Consider the following 23,070-nt stretch of genomic DNA (forward strand, 5'->3'; position numbering starts at 1 on the left):
AAGGCAACCTATTGAATGGGAGAAGCTATTTGTAAATGACATATCTGATAAAGGGTTAGTATCCAAAATATATAAAGAACTTATAAAACTCAACACCCAAAAAAATGAATAATCCAATTAAAAATTGGGCAGAAGACATGAATAGACATTGTTCCAAAGAAGACTTACAGATGGCCAAGAGACACATGAAAAGATGCTCAACATCACTCATCATTAGGGAAATGCAAATCAAAACCACAATGAGATGTAACCTTATACCTGTCAGAATGGCTGAAATCAACAACACAAGAAGCATCAGGTATTGGTGAGAATGTGAAGGAAGGGGAACCTTCTTGCACTGTTGGTAGGAATGAAACCTGCTGCAACCCCTCTGGAAAATAGTATGAAGTTTCCTCAAAAAGTTAAAAATAGAACTACCCTACAATCCAGGAATTACACTATTAGGTATTTACCCAAAGAATACAAAAATACTAATTCAAAGGGAAATATGAACCCCTTATGTTTATAGCATTATCTAAAATAGTCAAATTATGGAAACAGCCCAAATTTCCATCAACTGATGAATGGATAAAGATGTGATATGTGTGTGTGAGTGTGTGTACATATGAAATATTAACCATAAAAAGGAAAGATATCTTGCCATTTGCAATGGCATAGATGTAGCAAGAGTGTATTATACTAAATGAAGTAAGTCAGAGAAAGACAAATACCATATGATTTCTCTCATATGTGGAATTTAAAAAAATAAAACAGTGAGCAAAGGGGAAAAAAGTTAGAGGCAAATCAAGAAAGACTCTTAACCATAGAGAACAAACTGAGGGTTACCACAAGGGAGGTGGATGGAGGGATAGGTTAAATCAGTCAAAGGCACCTTCCAAATACTGCAGAAAACAAGTAGGAATTGACACAAAGGGAGAGTCCTTCCTAGGAGATCAAATATTTCTGCTATGATAAATAAGTCTTTCTTCTTTCCCTCTTAAGTACTGAGTTAAAAATGATAAAAATATCAAAAATCTAAGGGCTATATTTGTTAACTTTGTAAGAAACACTAAAACAAAATCATATATCATTTTTTTTATAAAAATAATCTGGTTAAAATGTAAGCCAGTCCAAAACTAATACAAACTGTACAATAAACCCAAAACAAAAAATAGGTATGGGATTAAGTAGAGCACTTGTGATGAGCACTGGGTGATGTGTGGAAGTGTTAAATCACTATTGCACACCTGAAACTAATTTTACGCTATATATTAACTAGGATTTAAAAAAACTTAAGAAAATCTTTGTCCTCTATATACTATATGATTTTAATTATATGACATTTTAGAAAAAACAAAATTATAGCAATGCTAGAACAGTCAGTGGTTGCCAGCGGTTTGGAGAAGGGGGAGTTTGAATTGGTTAAGTAGAATGCATCTTTTACAGTGGTGAAACTATTTTATATGATAGCCTGATAGTGGATACAAAACATTATGCATATGTAAAAACCCATAGAAATTTACATTATAAAGAGTGAAACTTAATTTATGTAAGTTAAAAGAAAATCATTGAAGATATTAGCAATTCTAGGATAGAATGTAGAATGTGACCAAATAATCTAGCAGTGTTACACAACACATGTATGAAACCATCTCTGAAGATTTTGGAAGGGAACATAACTACTGATCTAAGTAAATTTGGAAATGACAGGAATCTATAGGAATAAAGGCCAAAAAGACTTTACATAAGTACTGTACCTTAGTTGATGAAATAATTTTCCATGGTAGTATGGGTTAGGATATGCTATTCGTGTATACTGAACTTGAACAAATAAATGGATGGCAAAAATTGAAAGGCAGGTTCTCACTGCTGGAAAGGAAGTTTACAGGGAAGCAGTGGGAGGAGGTTATAACAATCCATGTGGTAATGATGCTTCAGTAGGAAAGAGCAAGCCTAATACCCAGATTGTATTTCTAATGCCATTATTCAATAAAAGGAACCAATGCTCCTTAGAGAAATTGCTGATTCTAAGACTCAGGCAAGAAATACACAAGATGAGCCTGAAATATCTTATATTGACAGGAAGTAAAGAAATCACTTAAAAAAAATCATGGGAATGCATCAGAGAAATATAGGAGCCAACTACAAGAGCTATCAATGGCAAAAGCTAAACAAAAAATTAAATGTAGTATTGGATTATAAACCAAAGTATTAAATGAATATTTATAGGTCCATATTGACATAGATAATTGAATAAACAGAAGAGGGAGGATAGATAAATCTTTTGTGTAGAAAAATCTCATAATTTTTATAGATATTTTACCCTGAATGCAGTGGAACACAACTTCCCACTCTTTAAATATGGAGTATGCATAGTGACTTCTTTCCAAAGTGTGCAGTATTGAAAGAAAGAAAAAGAGTAACTTTGCAGTGAAGGAACCTGACATAAACTCCTTCAGCCATCTCATCAAGGTCAACATCAACAGGGATAAGTCATGTTAATAGTAAGTACCCTTCATGTGATGTAATGAGAATAGCACTTTACTTGTGATCCTCCTTCCCAAAGTCTATAACCCTAGTTCAATTAATGTGAAAACATCAGACAAATATCAGTTGAGGGGCATTCTACCAAATACATTGCCAGGAATCCTCAAAACTGTCAAGATTGTAAAAAACATGGAAAGTTTGAGAAACTTTTTAATCATAACAAATATGCTGTATTAATATATGATGTTAATAAGGAAACTGGGTGTGGGGTATATGGGAACTCTCTGTACTTAACAGTCTTCACAATTTTTCTGTAAGTCCTAACTGTTCTAAAAAATGAAATGTAGGGTTTTTTTTTTTAAGTTCTGTCCTTGTGAAGGTTACATGTTTATGGAAAAAGAAACATAAGTAAAAATATGAGAGATGGTGATAAATATCATGGAAAAAATGAGAGACAAGGAATAGAAAATATTAGCTAATTTGGAGGTTAAGAGTTTACCTCATTACTTATCCTCAGATCTCTGTGGGGTAGAATTGGGCTTTAAGATAATCTGGATATACCAGACTTTCTAGTGGTGACTGATGTCAACAAAATGAAAGAAGTAACAGTCCTGGAAAATCTCAAAGCAAATAATATTAATGGCATTCTAGAAGGGGAGGGAAAAGTGGAAATCTTGCCAGGAACATGTGGAATTCACCTGGGCCCTCCTTTCCAACCAGTGACAATAGGGAACTGAGAGAAGGAATGATCTGGAGCATGTAGAGCACTGGGACTCTCGGTATATTGATGGAGAAAAGAAGTGTAATTTTCGTCTTTTATAGATGAGAAATTTGAGACCAAAGAACTCAAAATAATCTTTGTCCTATACCAAGATAGTTACAAATTTGGGGGCCAGCACCCAAGTTTCTGATTCCTAAACCAAAAAACTTCTATGTACAATGGAATGCTTTCAATTGATGGGAGTGAAATGTACCAGAGGTGATTGACATTTGAGAATAGTCAGATTAAGGAAATATCTAAAATGAATATATTTGCTGTAAGTGATCAATAAGACCATACATTGATTCATGTATTTTACTTGGGTTTCTTGGGTTTGAATATTAATTATTAAAAATATTTTTGCTGTAAAGTAGTACATACACTTGAGACTTCAACTTGTGGGTCTCAACTTACAAATTTGGTGAGTTTAATTTCTGTTTCTTAGACTGCTTAGATTCCACTTAGATTGCTCTACCAGTATTCGGAATCAGCTTCTTGAAATATGTTAGATTCTTCCATTCTTATGTAACAGCCACTTTAGTATAAATAATCTCAAAAGGAAAGTTGAAGAAGTAGAAATTAGAAGTTAGCTGATTCAACTGTCAAATGAAAATCATTTAATTAGCATATAGTTGAGATTTTAAAAACATAATGAGGACCTACTCTGTGCTTGAAATTATGAACTGCAATCACACATGGCATCACTTTGATCCTTAGCACAATGCTTACCCCCAGTAAACATTGGATTAATATCTATTATTTGAACGAATTGATTTTCCATACCGTGTCCTTGTTCTGAAGATTATTATGTACTAAATAAACCAATCCATTTTGTTCTACAATTCTTTCAGCAAGATAAATCCCAAGGGAAAAGCAGAAATGAGTACTTATATGTAACATCTCTTTAAGTATATTCTATTTTGAAATTAGTAAAGGAGAAGAAAATAATAAAACCTTGGCATGCCAGAAGTCAAAATGAATAGAAGGAAATTGAATGGAGAAATTTGAGGAATTTATTTTTTTGTTTAGAATAAAGAAGAAAAAATATGCATTAACTTTCCTTATTTTGATAATGAGGCATAATGAAATTCACTTAAGGTTTTATACTGGGCCATTCTTTAATCTCAGATTTATTATTCTGAGCTTCATTTTCAACAGAATGGAGTACTAGGTATTTTATATGTGTGTGTGTATATATATATATAGAGAGAGAGAGGGAAATTCATAGAATAGTTTAAAACATAGTGAAGATGTCAGGAAAGTTGTCCTTTATGAGTTGTGCGTCAGTGTGCTTTGTTTTTCATGCCATATTCACTGTTTCTCGTGTCTGACTTTCCTCTAAAAATAGACTGCTGAAAAAAATCAACTTCTGTCAAATTTCCAATCAAGTTCATTTTCTGTGACTCAAGTTTTATTGAATATTAATAGTGACTTGATATCTAATAAGATATTTTTAGAAATCTCTTTCCCTTTATTAAGATGTACCTCACACACTTAATCCCATAATTTATGAAGGAGAAACAAAATCTTTTATTCATTACACAAAGTCATGAGGCATAATTAGTATCATTGTTGACAATCTGAGCATTCAGAAGACTCCAGAAATCTTGAAGAAAAATATTGAACATCTCTTTCCTTCACCCACACATAAACACAAAGGAACATGTACACATATATAACATTAGGTGGAGGAAATTTGGCTTGATGGAAATCCATAGTAACAAAGCATAGTTTTGTTTTTTTTTTAAGATTTTATTTATTTTATTTGACAGAGAGAGACACAGCGAGAGAGGGAACACAAGCAGGGGGAGTGGGAGAGGGAGAAGCAGGCTTCCCGCTGAGCAGGGAGCCCGATGCGGGGCTGGATCCCAGAACCCCGGGATCATGATCTGAGCCGAAGGCAGACGCTTAACGACTGAGCCACCCAGGCGGCCCCAAAGCATAAGCTTTTAGATGAGGACAAGCTCAGTAGATAGGACAGTGCGAAATTATTCTGAAGACTCCTAATGAAACCTTAGGATGAATACACAGCAAGGGAGAGGATTATCACATTGTGTTTCATACTGATCAAATTGCCTTTGGGGCACAGTGCCTAATTCTCTAGAGAGCTCTTTAGAAAGAATGTTGATAAACCAAACTCCTGAGAAAAACTGGAGATATTCTAGTAAAGAATAAAGTCTTTTCTAGCAGAGGGGCATTTAGAGGCTACAAACTCCTCAAATCATTGCTGTATGTAAGAGAAATTAGATTGGAATATAATAAGAAATCTGGTTTAAGAACTTCATGTCATTTTGTTAGTGTTAAGATGGTATAACTTGCCATACAAATTAATGAGATTACTGTTAGCAGACTCCTGTTACAAATATTTTGGAGAGTGTCTTACACTGAACAACCCTATCTCAACTAGGTCCCTCAAGGCCTTTTATAGACCTCCTTATCTCAATTGCTTCTATTGCCTAAGGCTCTGATAAATATATTCCTGAGTGTCCTCATTTCTTTGCAATAACAAACATCCAGCCAATTGTGTCCTGATGTTTTATCTTGTTTTGTTAGATCAGGTGACTAGCTTGAATCCTGACTAATTGAAAAAGCACAATGTATGGTTGCCAGGAATAGGTTATCAAACCAGTGGTAGCATTAAATATACTCAACACAGAAGGCAGATTTTAGATTCTAATTAGAAGCAGGAGCCATGTACATCCACTTACTGACAACTGTATAAGCCTGCAATTAAATGAAAAAATCATTTTGCTCAGGACTCTGAATAAAAATATATTGCTGGTCAAACTTTTTTTTTTTTTTTTGTATTTGAAACACTATGTCTAATTCTTGTATCCAGCCATTATGAATATTAAATGTTGCTGTATATGTAATTTGTCCCAAAGTTTCTGATTTTCACCATTTCATTATGGCCAGTTATAAACTGCTTGTTGCACCTAACAGCAAAGTGCAAGGATGGTATTAATCAGAGCATTACTTTTAGGGTGAAAACAAGGAAAGATATGATTGTAATGTTAGGCACAGCATACATTTGGAAATGGAAGGTCATTTCACATTCCTAACAGGTGCTGTTACTTCTCAATTTCTTTTTTTTTTTTTTAAAGATTTTATTATTATTTTTTATTTATTTGACAGAGAGAGAGAGAGAGAGAGAGACAGCTAGAGAGAGGGAGTGGGAGAGGGAGAAGCAGGCTCCTGGCTGAGCAGGGAGCCCGATGCGGGGCTCGATCCCAGGACCCTGCGATCATAACCTGAGCCGAAGGCAGACGCTTAACGACTGAGCCACCCAGGCGCCCCTACTTCTCATTTTCTTAATGCAAGTGAATCCTCATTTAAAAGCTGTTCCTAGGCTGGAAAAGAAAAGAAGTCCTAAAATAAACCTTCATGTTATTCAGGAAACCTATATTCAGCTATGGAAATATAGATGACTCTTTATCTACGTTGTTTTACATATCAACGTAACTGCAATATCAATATATGTATACTCATGAAACTTCTATGTGTTGAATAAGCAGACTACAAAAAATAATAATAACATAAATTAAGACCAAGGCAATAGAGAGAAGTGTAAGTGAGGACTGAAAACATATTTGCAGAGACAATTTTGGGAGAAGCAGTTCTAAAAATAGAAATCTAGACATTACTTCTTTTGGGAAAAGTACTTAGCACCTTTTCAAAATACAGTTCGCCAATTTTTTAATCATAAGAATTCTCCCTTAGCTGATAAATAAGAGAGCTACTATTTCCAGTTCCTAACCAAGGCACACTGAATTTAATGAGTGTCATTCCTATGTTAGTGTGATTTTGTTTTTCCTCTGAGAGAAACTGAAGCTGTGTTAACAGATCATCAAGTCTGCTTCGCAGGGAACTAGGCGCTGGTCTGAGCCATGCAGTAAATAGCAGCCATTTTAGTTAATTCTTAAGAAAAATTTTAAAAGTCTACAAATAGAGATGTCTATACATGGAAGTGGCATCATGAACATAGGGCTATTCATATGAAAAATGGGATTAACAGCATAAATGAAAGAACTTTCCTCTTACTGGGTTGAGAAAAAGTCTGAAATTTCTGTCTTTGCATGTCATCCCAGAAATGTTTATGTAGTCATTATATATAAGAATAATACAAGAATAAAATGGTTTGGTAGACAGAAAAACAACAGCTCAAATATTTTTTGCCTTCTGCAATGAAATGGTCAAGTCTGTTTCCCCTTCTCTTGAATTGAGCTGAACTTAAAATTTGCTTTGACCAACAGAATATTGGCAAAGTGGCATTGTGGGTCCAGAGCTTAGACTTTAAGAGGTCTAGCATTTAGTTTCACCCTCTTGGAGTGCTACTCTGAGCCACCACATAAGGAAGTTGGTCTAGAATTTTAGAGGGTGAGAGACATGTAGAGAAGACTTGAGTTGCACTGGTCATCAGCATTAATGCCAGGTAAGTCATTGATGCCATCTTGGGTCTTCTAGTCCAGCCAACTCTTGAGCTGTATGTAGTCACATATATGAGCCCAGGAAAAATGAGCAGAGAAGCCATCAAGCTAATGAACAAAATGTAAAATAATGAAATGTTGTTTTAAGCCACAAGTTTGTTACATAGCAATGGATAACTTAAAAAATGGTTTATTTGATTAAGTTAGATGTCATTTACAATTCTTTGAAAGTGGCTTATTAAAAAATTATAATAATATCAATAATAATTTCTTTTTTTTAGTAAATGTGCATTACATTTGATGAACAGATTGGGTATTATACTGTTTTTTGAGACTACCCAAAATGTACTAAGTTAGTGAGGCCAGGAAACTAATAATAATAAAAAACCACTTTTTTTTCATTTATTTGTTTTTATTTTATAAATTATCACACAGTGAAACTGACCATTATTTTAACACATGTATGAAATAATGCAAGCACCACCAAAATCAGGACGTAGAACAGTTCCATTAACCCCAAAATATCCTTTTGCTATCCCTTTACACTAACAACTCCATTCTTATTCCCTGGAAATCTCTGATCTATTCTTGATCACTAAAGCTTTGTTTCCAAGAATGTCATAAGTGAAATAATACAGAATATAATATTTTGATACTGATTTCTTTCACATTCTGTATAACCTTTGCGATCCATCCAAGTTTCTGTGTGTATCAACAGTTCCTTTTTATTTCTGAGTAGTATTCCATTGTATGCATGTACCACAATCTCTATACCCTGTACTTGATTAATGACATTTGGGTTATTCCAGTTTTTGATGATTATAAAAGAGGAGCTATGAGCATTTGTGTATAGGATGTTGAATGAATATTAGTTTTTATTTCTCGATGGTAAACACCTAGGAATGAGATTGCTAGGTCATATGGTAAGTATATTTTTAACTTAATAGGAAACTTCCAAACCATTTTTCAAATTATCTATACCGTTATACATTCCTACCAGCAATGTAAGAAAATTTCCATTACTTTGTACCCTGCTAGGATTTGGTATAGTCAATATTATTTTAGCCATTATAGTAGGTTTGTAGTAGAATATAACCATTTTTTTCATTTGGATTATACTAGTGGCTAAGGATGTTGACAGCTTTTTATGTGCTCATTTGTCTATGTATTTTTAATTTGGTGATGTGACTGTTCAAGACTTTGGGCCAGTTTTTAATTGTTTTTTTCCCCTTTCATGAGATATGTATGGTAAAGTTGCTGTGGAGAACACTGTTAGGAGAGTATGGTAACTAGCTTAAAAAATGGCTCCAATGACTCCCATCATGTGATATTCACAAACTTAAGTGGTCACCTCTCACAGTGTGCAATGCATATTGGCTTATGTGACCAATAGCCATAGTTTGCTGATCCTTGATCTTCTTGATTTTTTCCATGTGCTCTTGAAAAGAAGTGTAATTTGCTCTTGGATTATTCTATAAATATCACCTAAGGCCAGTTGTTCCATGGTGCTGTTTTATTCTTCTATATGCTCGCTGATTTTATGTCTGCTAATTCTATATATTACTGAGAGGGGAGTATTGAAGTCTTCTTTATATGTTTGTATATTTCTTTTTTTAGTGGGTTTTTGCTTCATATGTTTCAAAGTTCCTTTGTTAGCTAGAAATACACTTAAGGATTTTTTCATCTTCTTGATGAATTAACCATCTTATCCTCGTAAAATATTCCTCTTTATCTCTGCTAATTTTCTTTTTTCTGAAAATTAGACTTTGATATCAATAGAGCCATTGCAACTTTCTTTTGATTAGTATCTGCATGCTATATCTTTTTGTATTCTTTCACTTTTAACCCACTTATATAATTATATGTGGAATAAATTTCTTGTAAATAGCGTATAGGTGGATAATTTTTAATTCATGTGTCTCTTAATTGGTATAAATCAACATTTTGCATTTAATTAAATTATTGACACATTAGGGTTTACATTGTTATGAACTGAATTACGTCCTTCCCAAAATTCATATTTGAATCCCTAACCCCCAACATGACTGTATTTGAATATAGGGCCTAGAAGAACGTCATAAAGATTAAGTGAGATCATAAAGGTGAGACCTTAGGCTGATAGGGCTAGTGTCCTAACAAGAAGAGGAAGAGACATCAGAGATCTCTGTCTGTGTGTCTCTCTTTTTGAGTCCAAAGGAAAGTCATGTGAGGACACAACAAGGAGGTAGACATCTATAAGCCAGGAATAAAGATCTCCACACAAACTGAATTTGCTGCCATTTGATCATGAACTTCTAGCCTCCACAAACTATGAGAAAATAAATGTCTGTTGTTTAAGTAACTCAGTCTATGTTATTTTGTTATGGCAGTACGCACAGACTAATCCATGGGTTTACCATTTTATTATTTGTTTTCTGTTTTTAAAAAAAAAATCCTGCTGTTGTTTCTTTTTCATCTAATTTTTGGGTTATTTAAATGTCTTTTAGTATTCTACTTTGATGTATCTGTTGTGTTTGTTTGTTTGTTTGTTTTTAAAGATTTTATTTATTTATTTGAGAGAGAGAGAGCACAAGAGGGGGGAGCGGGAGAGGGAGAAGCAGACTCCCCGCCGAGCAGGGAGCCCGATGCGGGACTCGATCCTGGGACTCCAGGATCATGACCTGAACCGAAGGCAGTCGCTTAACCAACTGAGCCACCTAGGCGCCCGTATCTGTTGTGTTTTTAATTATATCTCTTTCTATACTTTTTAGAAGTAGTTGGTCTAGAGATTATAATACACATACTTCACAGTCTTTCTACAGAGTCAACATTTTACAACTTCAAGTTGAATGTAGAAATTACCAGATAGTTCTTTTTAACACTCTTTTGTTTCATAGTTTTCTTATATATTACATCTATGTACATTAAAATCATCCCTCCCCAGAAAAAATTCTGACACCAACTGGTATACTGTAATTCAGTTCTGACACTAACCACCTGGAGTTAACACCAGACTCCACAGGTTTAAGGGCATGGTCACCAACAAGACTGCCCCCATTCAGGTACCACCACACTTCAGAATTCCCCAGGCTATCCACACTTCTAACTAACTAGCTACAAATTTAGGAGTTCCCATGACCTCCTCAAGGTTAAATAACTCACTAGAATGATTCATAGAACTGATGAAAGTACTTTACTTACAATTAGTTTTATTATAAAAGATATAAATCTGCACCAGCCAGATGAAGTGTGAGGTCTGGGAGGGTCCCAAGCACAGAGCTTCTGTGTCCTCACCACATGGAATCAAGGCAAATCACCCTACATGTTCCAACCAGGATGTTCCACTAAGATTTGGTGTCCAGAGTTTTTACTGGTGCTTTATTACATAGGTGTGACTGATTGAATCATTGGCCACATGACTGAACTCAATCTCTAGCACCCTTTCCATTCTCAGAGGTCAGACCACCTCAAAGACCCAACCCTCGAACCACATAGTTGGTCTTTCAGATATTGTTACTCCAATTCTGAAATATTTAAGGGCCTATCATGAACCATCTCATTTTTATAAACTGTCAGATAAAATCCAAAGAGGCTCATGAATGATAAAGACACTCCTGTTACTCAGGAAATTATAAGGATTTTAGGAGTTTCATAACAGAAACCTGGGACAAAGACTAAATAAATTCTTTATTATACAGGAGTAATCTTTTTTGTTTCAACAGTCAAATGTACAAATCTCAAGGGAAGAATAAGCTAATATATTTACTCAAAGGTTTACCATTTTGATGCTTTTTTGTATTCATGGTATTCCAAGTTTTTTTTTTTTTTTTTCCCCTAGTACTATTTCTTTTATATCTTAAGGCTTTTAATGAATTATGCCTTACATCAGTTTCATTGGAAACAAATTATCTTAATTTTACTTTATCTGAGATGTCTTTATTTGTAGAAGATATTTTTGCTGGATATAGAATTTGGATTGGTATTTTCTTTCAAGAGTTTAAAACTGCTGTGCCACTTTCTTTGAACTCTACGATTCCTGACAAGAAATCTGTCATTAAAATTCCTGTTATACTATATATAACTATATAACATGTCCTTTTTCTGTCTTCAAGAATTGTTTTTTATCTTTGGTTATATGCAGTTTGATTGTGAAGTCACCATGACTGTTTTCTTTGGGTTTATCTTGTTTTGAATATCTGTGCTTCTTTGATTCTGTAGGTTTATATCTTTCACAACTCTAGAGAAGTTTTCAGATATTATTTTTTTAAAGATTATTTTTAGTTCCACACTCTTCTTTCTGGGACTTTGATAATACAACCTTTAGATCACTTGCTATTGGCCAGTAGGTCCTTATTTTTTTTTAATTTTACTTTTTTGCTCTGTTGCCCAGCGAATGATTGAGTAATGTTGAGTAATTTCTATTGTTTTATATTGACTCTTTCCACTGTCATCTCCATTTTCGACTGAGCCATTCAAGAGAAGTTATGTATTGAGCTTCCTAAAATTTCCATTTGTTTTCTTTAATTTATACCTTCAGTTATTTTTTTGTTCAAATTTTCTATTTTTTAAAATGTTTCACAATTGCTCACTGTAGTACTTTAATGATAATGGCTTTAAAATATTTGTCAAAGAGGGCGCCTGGGTGGCTCAGTCATTAAGTGTCTGCCTTCAGCTTGGGTCATGATCCCAGGGTCCTGGGATCGAGCCCCGCATCGGGCTCCCTGCTCTGTGGGAAGCCTGCTCTCCCTCTCCCACTCCCGCTGCTTGTGTTCCTGCTCTCACTATCTCTGTCTCTGTCAAATAAATAAATAAAATCTTTAAAAAAATAAAAAATAAATAAAATATTTGTCAAAGAATCCCAACATTTCTGATATATCATAATTGAAATCTGTTGTCTTTTTCCCTGTGATTTTCTAGTTATTTTTGTGCCAAGTAAATTTGAATTGAATATTAAATATTTGGAATATTATCACATAGATCGAGTTTGACTAATTTCTAAAAATGATGTGTTTGTTTTAGGAGCCAATAGACCAGTTTAGGTTCAACCACAGTTTCCAATTTGTGGTTTTCAAAGCCATTACAGTACTATTCTCATCTGTTCCACACATGCATCACCCAGTCACCATTCTGGGACCTCAGTGTTGATGTATCTGTTAATTCAGCTCTCAATATCTTTATTATGCTGAATAATGCAGAGCTATACATGTACAGCTTAAGATGAGCCCAGGAGTTCATAAAAAGCTTTCTTGGACTACCTTCACAAGCTCCTGCCTCTTTTCAGCTGCCTCAGTAATTTCTATTTCCCTGGGACTCCTGTTCTTGGTCCTATAACCAGAAAGCTGAGGCTCTTTAACTCGTTCTTTTGTGTACTTCACCAACTGATCCCATGTCTGGAGCCAAGCAGCAAAAGAGAGAGAGAGTAAAAGCAAGTAAAAGGATAGATCCTAATCTCTTGGAACTGTAGTCCACTGATCCAAGAGGAAGATTTCCCTCAAACAGAGTTAGGTTGGTGTGGGCTCCCGTTGCCCTATAGCTGTCAACAGTACCGTGTGATTTCTTGAGAGCTGAGAGAAAACAAAGATCCATGATCTTTCTGAGGGCTAATGACTTTTTTTTCCACTGTTTACCAGAGCTAGAGAATTTTAACTGTGCCTTGGTGCCCATTTCTGGTGCATTGAGTTAAGGCTGGGGTTACCAAAGTGAAAAAAGAAAATGTAAACTCATGGACATGTCAGTAGTATTTCAGATTTTTATTTTCCTCCCCAATCTTTGTGCTACTATTTTCTTTCAGAACCCTTAAATAACTCTTCTATGCATTCTCTCCAGGTTTTATAGATGTATTTAGTGGGAGAAACAGGATAGAGTGTATATTTCATCTTACACAGAACCAGAGCCTAGATTCACTGATAACAAATATTTATAGAGTAGATTTCTTGTGACAGGCCCTCTGATAAGTGATTTATCAGGATGATCTCTTTATCTCTGGCAATAAGCCACTGAGGTTGGTTCAACTTCACAAATGATGAAACTATGTATTTGAGAGGCTAAGTAACTTACTCATGGTCACCCTGCTACTTAGAGCTCTCTGTGCTTAGACTTTAGACCTACTGAATTATAGAGCATAAAGCATTTTCCTGGAATAACCTCATCTGGAGCAATAACCCAAATTGAGAATGGGATTCTGGATATAGAGAAATTTGTATGACAGCTCTGAGTAGCAAAACTCAAAGAAAATTGCATAAAGAATGCTGAAGACTAATTTGCTTCTCATTATTTTTTTATTTTTATTCTTTTGGCTCTAGTCCTACTGTCAAAGTCTTTCCAAGGTCAGAACTATGGTTTCCTGAGAAAATATGCTTGACAACTTCTTAAAGCTCTAGAAGTCTAAGGGCAAAAGAAATCTTCAACAAAGATTTCTAAAATAAAGAGAACATTGAGTTGGAGAAAAGCAATGAAAGGCCTCCCTGATAGCTCTCTGGCTTTGCTCACTGATAGCTTAGCTTTTGCAGTAGTTGCATATTTAAGGTTAAAAAAATGTTACTGGTATTTTAATAGCCTGGGATCTTGATATACACACACATTGTGTAAAAGCTAATAAAAACTTTTTATTGAGTTGATAAACATGCAGTTTTGTACAGTGTTCTGTGGTGTTATTTTTTTCCTTTTCTTTCTTGTTAAGCAAACAAACCTGCAAATAACAATAGCAAACAAATTGAAATGAAGCAAAACATTGCCTAGACTTGGCAGCTGTGTTAAAAAGCAAGTTTATACCCTAATTCTAACCTCTTCCATTGGACTGCAGGATTAGATGTGACTATTTTTGGAGACCACCTGTTTGTTTGCTTTATTTAATTTGTTAGCTCCTCAGTGTTGTTGGAAGTAAGGTGTAGTCCTGTGCTAGAGACCTAGGCATAGTTCAAAAATTAATTTCCTCAGTCTATTTGGAAATAGATACATCTCCTAAATTAAAGCTTGCCAAAACAAGGTCATCTGACATTGAGGCCCATAGAGAAGAGGTGATAGAAAGATTGACATATTCATAAATAACATCCATGATTTCTAACTCAGAGATGACTTACATACTCATATACCATTCAGTTTTGTTATACTTAGTAACACAATTTTAATTGAATGTCAATTGTATTATTTCGATAGGGCTGCCATAACAAAATACTACAGCAAAAGTGGCTTAAACAACAGAAATTTATTTTCTCTTAATTCTGGAGCCTGAAAATTTGATATCAAGGTGTTGGCAGGGTTGGTTTCTTCTGATGCCTCTCTCCTTGGCCTCTCTCTATAGCTGTCTTCTCCCTTTTTCTTCACACGGTCTTCCCTCTATGACTATCTGTATCCTAATGTCTGTTTCTTATAAGGGCATCAGTTATATTGGATTAGAGCCATTTTAACTTACTTACCTCTTTAAAGACCAAATATCACATTCTGAGATACTGGGGAATTACGACTTCAACATATTAATTTGGGGGGACCACAATTCAACCTATAAAATAGATATTTAAATTTCGTGAATTATCATATATACGTGTGTGTATGTGTGTGTGTGTGATTCACATGTGTGTGTTTAAATAAAGAATAAAAAAACTCCATGCTAAATTATTTTCTTTTAAAGTGACAAGATCCAGTTACATACGACTTGTATTTACACAGGATAATAATTGTTTAATTTTTACTTGATTTTTAAATTTCTACTCCTAATCTAGCAAACTTTGCTCACAAACTATGGCATTTAGAAAGGCAGGCAGAGAATCCTGTGGCTTTCTTGTTTCTAAGGACGGACACTCATGTGTAAGTACAGTGCTCATTCAGATCACTTCAGTTATTTAAGTTACTGGCCTGGCCTTTAGGCATTTGAATTTAGACACTCTGTCTACTTATATATAGACCATGTCAAGCTAACCAGACTGATTTCAAGCCATCTCCTCCTGGAGGGAAGGAATGGTGTTTTTGATTATATTATTTAACACTCAGAAGCTTCTGAGGGCATGGCTTAAAGTTTGTAGCTCAGCATCAAGTAAAAAGGATTCAGTGTCTTTGACATTTCCTTGTTTGGTTGGTTTTTCTTTGTAAATATATTTTCAAACATATATTGGATCTATGTTTGATACAGCTGTATCAATTCAGTTCAATTAAAACTGTGTCTATATAAAAACAATCGAAGGGGTGCCTGGGTGGCTCAGTCAGTTAAACCTCTGACTCTTGATTTCAGCTCAGGTCATGATCTCGGGGTCCTGGGATCAAGCCCCTCCTCTGGCCCTAAGCTCAGCAAGAAGTCTGCTTGAGATTCTCTTCCTCTCCCTTTGCCCCTCCCCTTGCTCACACGCTCGCTCTCTCTCAAATAAATCTTATTAAAAAAAATCAAAAAGCGAAATTTTCAGCCAAATTTCTGTGGTTTTGTAACTTACATTATGCCATAAAATTACCTATTTTATTTATGCATTTTTCAATAAGTTGACCAAGGTTTTATGCATAATTAGCTATCTTTTTAGAAGGAAATGAAAAATACCAGTAAAAGTTGTGTGTATCATATAATTCTGAAAAAGCTATTTAGATGATTGAATTTTTTTCACTCTTCACTGGGTTGGCACTCTGGGATTAACAGGACTACAGATACATATATGGTATATGTTCTGTGAAAGTTGGAAATTGGAGAGTATGATGACCAGTTGTAAACAGAAACAGATTATCATCAAAAAAGATGCTGTCCAAGTTCTAACCCATACCAACATTCAAGTAAATAATAGTAAATGAACCTCACTGTAATCTCACGAAATATTTATTACATACCTAATTTCATCGAATGATAGGTTTGATCAGCTTTGAATGAATTTCATACAGACTGATTTCATTCTTCAAGTGATTTACATATCAGGATACATTATTCTAAGTTTCTTCATGTGTTAAACCACTTATGCATTTTAAACAGTCAAGGGGCCGCCTGGGTGGCTCAGTTGGTTAAGCTGCTTCTTGATTTTGGCTCAGGTCATGATCTCAGGGTCCTGGGATGAGCCCTGTGATGGGCTTCATGCTCAGTGGGGAGCCTGCTTGAGGATTCTCTCTTCCTCTCTCTCTGCCCCTCCTCCCCCTTCTCGCATGCTATCTCTCTAAAAAAATAAATCTTTTAAAAATAAAAAAAATAGTCAAGTGATGCATACATAGCCAAGGTCCACTCAGAGTTGATAAAAAATGAACATACTAGGGGCACCTGGGTGGCTCAGTCGTTAAGTGTCTGCCTTCGGCTCAGGTTATGATCCCAGGGTCCTAGGATCGAGCCCCACATCGGGCTCCCTGCTCGGCGGGAAGCCTGCTTCTCCCTCTCCCACTCCCCCTGCTTGTGTTCCCTCTCTCACTGTCTGTCAAATAAATAAAATATTTTTTAAAAAAAATGAACATACTCAGATATTTTCCTTCCTATCTGCCATCTTTTTCATTTTAAGTTATTATTACTATTATTCTTGTCTTCTGATAATTTCCTTTCAGCAGTTACTAGATGGCCAACCCTCCCCCTCCTATTCAACACCTGTACACCTACATATTCCTAAGTATATAAGGTTTGCATTTTGACAGAATTACCTGGGAGAAAATCCACTGCAGATTCTATTTATCTTGAGCCATGGCTTGCATTTTACTAACATCCACTCCTACTTTTGTTTCTTAATTTTCTCATTCTGGTCACATAGATTTGCCTTAGCAAACTGTGGGATATAGGGAGGCAGGCAACAAAGCCAACCAAGCTCTTGGTTAAGTTTTCCACATGTCACTTCCTGCAGTTATGTTGTGCCTCAGGGACAGTTGCTTCCAAAAGATCTGTGAAGTGTTCCAAAAATGCCATGTTAATTCTGCAGTGACCTATTGCTGTTTGTCTTATTTGAGTATTCATCTGATTCAGAACCTCACATGACCTTGAGATACAGGATGATTACCAGGGCCTCAGACACCATCACCTTATACCTGTACATCTTGGCAAACTGGAAGTTAACTCAGTGTCTTATTTCTGTATTGTGCCACTGAGCTGAAAGCTGTTAGCCCATGCACATTCCAGTGGCTGACTAAAGCCCAGGGCAAGCATGTTTTTTTGTTTTTTGTTTTTTTTAAGAGATGATAGTGGGAGGTGGGGTTAAGAGTAAAAACAAGCTCTTACTTGAAAGAAAGCATTTCTTGGTGATCTTCACATGAGCCCAGAGGCTCTGGCAAAGAACAGAAGTGTGACCTTTGTGATTTGGTAGGCAGGCTGGCACCTGCCTTGGCGCAGTCTGGAGAGATTCCTTGGAGAAGTACAAACACTAAACTTCCCTTACAGCACTGGCTGGAAATGAAAGCCTTCACCACTGACTTTCTGTTAGGTGGTCACCCCATTTTATTTTTGCTGATTAATTAACATCAAACTTAATTGCCAACTACTGTTCTTAAACTTATTTACAGCCTTATACTGTTTGATTTTTCTTCTAAACCCCCAGAGTTTTAACCTCCTACTAGTTCCATCCCCAGCTGACAGTTGTTTTTCTCCCTAATCCCCACATTTTTTGTGAAGCTGGTGGTTTTAAATGAAAGGTGATCTTGCAGAGAAAAGACAAACTTCTTTATAGTCTCAGCAGCACCTCAATCAGCTCTTCGTTTCTGATTCAAGGTGACTGCTTTTTGTGTTACATTTCTTATCTTAACATTCTGTTTCAGGAGCTGCCAGAACATTCATTTCATTTTCAAAATGAATGCAAAAATCCCCAAAGCCTCTACAAAACCACTGAGGCTTACTAATTAGATTCCTTAAACAGTACTCCAAAGCAAAGGGAATTTGTATCTTATTCTGTTATTTTTTTTTTCTGGCCCAGACTACCTCTCCACATTGCTTTATTAAATAATATGCTGTGTTTAATGGTCCCTTTTGCTAAAAACATTGGGTTGCAAAGTGTTGTTTCATTAGACTTCACGTCAATGCAAGTTGGTGTATTTTCCCTCCTATGACTTCATCTCGTGTGCTGGTATTCAAGAGATTATAAAGTAGTCAAAAATATGATTGGCATGATGTCTAATTTTGGAGCTGTGAATGTGCTAGACGAAATAGCATAGAAAACCCTTTTGAGGATTATTTTTCTATTAAACGAGGAAAAAAACTATTACTGCATTGGCTTTAAAAAATTCACATAAAGTAAAATTCACATTTTTATTATATATTTCTGAGTTTTAATACATCTGTAAACTTATATAACAACCAACACAACCAGGACAGAGAATAATTCCAATATCCCAAAGAATTCCCTTGAGCTGCCCCTTGGCTATCAAAACTTTCTCCAACCCTAACTCTGGTAACCAGTGAACTTCTCCATAGGGGTTGTTCCCAAATTATCTATAAATGAACTCATTCAGAATGTAGCCTTTGAGAGCAGCTTCCTTTAACTGGTATGCCTTTGGAATTCTTTCATGTCATTATGTGTATCAATTGTTCATTTCTTTTATTTTTGAGTAGTATTGTGTCATATGTTTGTGCCAGTCTGTTTATCCATTCTCTCACTGAAGGTCATTTGAGTTGCTTTTCAGTCTTGCTTTCAGTTGTGTAAGTCTTGCTTATGACTCAACTGTTGTAAATATTCATATACAGTTTTAGTGAGGTTGTGATGGGTCATATGGTAAGTGCAAATTTAACTTCCTAAGAAATTATTAGACTTCTGCTTTCTGGTCTGGAATGTAAGGAGCTTAGAAATCGCCACTGTCCTAACAAGTAAAAAGCTGAACAAACTGAAAAATCAACAACTCACCTTTTATTCATCATAGAAGTGAGGTCACAGGACAAACTGCTACTCTAAAATTAGAAAGACAGGTAGATACAGAGAATTGCAACTCATTGGAATTAAAAGCTGCATGGCAACCAACCAATTCAAAGTCAAATTGAGGAATTTCTGGAGGCTTACTGTGAGCAAATCGGAATTAAAAACTCCAGGGAATGCAGTCATAGTGGGACCCCCCAAGCTATTGTGAATTTTATATGCAGGAATTCTACCAGGTTCTCATGGGGAGTATGGAGAAAAATCCCCTTGTACTTTTATGCTTCCTGCAGGGGTAGGAGAAATCTAACCATTTTGAAATACAGCAGAACATTCTGTTCATAACAAGGCCTACTTCAGGAAAAAACAGTTAACCAGAGGATAATCTGCAAGAGTTTTACCAGCGTCTAACCTACCTGTGTGTAGGAAAATACCCAACACCAGCCTGTCTAACCATCCTATCCCACCTAAGTGAGGTGGTGGTGAAAAAACTGAGAATCGCTGGTGAATTCACAATGCAGGGGCACAAGCTCACCCAAAGACTGAGACCTAATCATGGAACTGTAGAGCACTTCCTCTCCTGTGACACTTTACCACTACCTTACTAAAGACCTATTTACTCCAGTTACTTGTATCCCAGCACATCTTGTCCATCTGTCAACAAAAAATTACAAGACATACTAAAAGGCAAAAAATTAAAAACATATTTTAAAAATGCAGTTAGAAGAGAATGAGTAAGCATCAGAACCAGAATCGGATATGACAAGGATGTTGGAATTATCAGAATGGGAATTAAAACTACTATGATTAGGGGCACCTGGGTGGCTCAGTTGGTTAAGCGACTGCCTTCCGCTCAGGTCAGGATCCCAGGGTCCTGGGATCGAGCCCTGCATCAGGCTCCCTGCTCCTCAGGGAGCCTGCTTCTCCCTCTCCCTCTGCCTGCCTCTCCCCCTGCTTGTGCTCTCTCTATTTTATTTATAAATAAAATCTTTAAAAATAAATAAAACTATGATTAATATGCTAAGGTTTCTAATGGACAAAGTAGACAGCATGCAAAAATAGATGGGCAATGACAGAAATTATAAGAACCAAGAAGGAATGCTAGAGATAAAAGAAATTATGTAAATGAAGAATGTTTTTGATGAACTCATTAGTAGACTGGACACAGCTAAGGAAAGAATATCTGACCTTGAGGATATGACAGTAGAAACTTCCAAAACTGAAAAGCAGAGAAATAAGACTTAAACACAAACAAACAATATCCAAGGACTGTGGGACAACTACAAAATGTGTGACATATGCATGATAGAAATATCATAAGAAAGAGAGAAAGAACAGAAGTAATATTTGAAGCAATAATGACAGAATTTTCCCAAATTAATACCTGACATCAAACTGCAGATCCAGGAATTTCAGAGAACACTAAGCAGGAAAAATACCCCAAAATACTACACCCTAAGCATATCATAATCAAACTTTAGAAAACCAAAGATAACAAAAAATCTTGAAATAAGATAGAGGAAAAAAAAATCTTTCCTATAGAGTAATGAAGAGAAGAATTACATCTGACTGTTCAGAAACTAAGCAAGAAGAGAGAGGAGTGAAATATTTCATGTTGAGAGTAACAGTGACACTATTCTCCTGAGTAGCTATACAATCTCCCTACCAGCGGTACATTTCTAGTTGTTCTACTTACTAGCTAGCATTTGGTATTTTCAGTGTTTTTCATTATAGCCATTGTAATAAGTGTGTGATAGTATGGCAATGGGGTTATAATTTGCGTTTTATTAATGGCTAATAATGTTGAGTATCTTTCAATATGCTGATTGGCCAATCATATACCTTCTTTGTTAAACTGGCTATTCAAATCTTTTGCCTGTATTTTTACTGGGTTGTTTGTTTTCTTATTCTTGAATTGTAAGAGTTATTTATATATTCTGGAAATCAAATCTTGTGTTGGACATATCAGCTGAAATGTGTTTAAGAAGTCTTTGCCTAACTTAAAGTTTTTCCCCTATGTTTTCTTCTAAGTGTTTGATAGTTTGACATTTTACAATTTATTATACAATCCATTTCGAGTTAATTTTGTATAAGGCATAGATTGTGGTACTTTTCAGGACAGAATGGTAAGCAAATGTCCAAGTGTTCAAGGACCATATGTTAAAAGGACTATCATTTTTACATTGAAGTGTCTTTTGTTAAGAGAAAATCAATTAATCATATTTATGTTGGGGTTTGCTTTGTTTTATTTTCCTGTATTCTCTATTTTATTTCATTGATCTATGTGTCAGTCCTTTTTCCAGTAACATATACTCTTGATTGTTATAGCACAACTTTTTTTGGTTGATTCTTTTGCCTTTCTATATAAGTATTAAAATTAGTTTGTCTATGTCTACAAAACATACTGCAAGAATTTTGGTTGGGTTAACATCTTAATTTTACTGGATTTTCCACTCAATGAACACTATATATTGCTTCATATATTGGATGTTATTTTATATCTTTCATCATCATTTTATAGTTTTCAACATGCCTGTACTATGCATATATTGTTAGATTTATACTTAAGTAATTCTTTTTTGGGGGACTCATAAATGACACTTTAAAAATATCTATATCCAATTGCTTATTAATAGTATACAGAAATAGTATTGATTTTATTGTGTTCACATTGTATTTGGTGATCTTGGTAAGCTCATTTGTAAGTACTAGGAGCTCTTCTTTGGTTTATTTGTGATTTTCTACATAGAAAATCTTGTTTTTTTTATAAAGAGGGCAGTTAACATTTCTGTTTCAATGTTTTTTATTTCTTTTCCTTGCTTCATTGTAATTAATAGGATTTCTGTACAATGTTGAATAGGAGTGGTGAGAATAAACATCCTTGCCTTGGTCTTTATTTTTAGGGGAAGCATTTAATCTTTCACAATTAAGCATGAGGTTACTTGTAGGTTTCATGTGGTTGCCATTTATCAGGTAAAGGAAGTTCCCTTATATTTCTAGTTTGCTGGATTTTTTTTAAAGATTTTATTTATTTATTCATGAGAGACACAGAGAGAGAGAGGCAGAGGGAGAAGCAGGCTCCCAAGGAGCAGGGAGCCCGATGCAGGACTTGATCCCAGGACCCTGGGATCATGACCTGAGCCGAAGGCAGACACTTAACGACTGAGCCACCCAGGCACCCTGGATTTTTGTTTTTTTAGTCATGAATGAATGTTGATTTTGGCCAAATACTTTCTTTAATCTACTTATATGATCATGTGGTTTTTTTCTTTTTAAACCTGTTGATGTAGATTACATTGATTGATTTTTTTTAATATTGATTTTTAATACTGCATTCTTGAGATTAAGTTCACTTGGTCATGATATTTTATGCTTTTTATTTGTTGCTGGATTAATTTGCTAGTAATTTATTGAGGATTTCAGCATCTGGTTTATAATTCATATTGTCCTATGATTTATTTTCTTGTATTGTTTTTGTCTGGTTTTGGTATGAGGGCAATTCTCAAATCATAAAATGAGTTGGTAAGCATTCCTTTTTCTTCTGTTTTCTGAAAGATTCTATGCAAGATTTGTATTATTTTTTCTTTAAACATCTGGTAGAATTTAGTGAAATCATCTAGACTGGACATTTTTCTTTCATAAAGGCTTTTATCTATGAATTCAA

Source organism: Mirounga angustirostris, unplaced genomic scaffold (assembly GCF_029215605.1).
Source record: "Mirounga angustirostris isolate CCGP_5_RB_7025 unplaced genomic scaffold, mMirAng1.0.hap1 SCAF_7, whole genome shotgun sequence".
NCBI classification, from domain to species: domain Eukaryota; kingdom Metazoa; phylum Chordata; class Mammalia; order Carnivora; family Phocidae; genus Mirounga; species Mirounga angustirostris.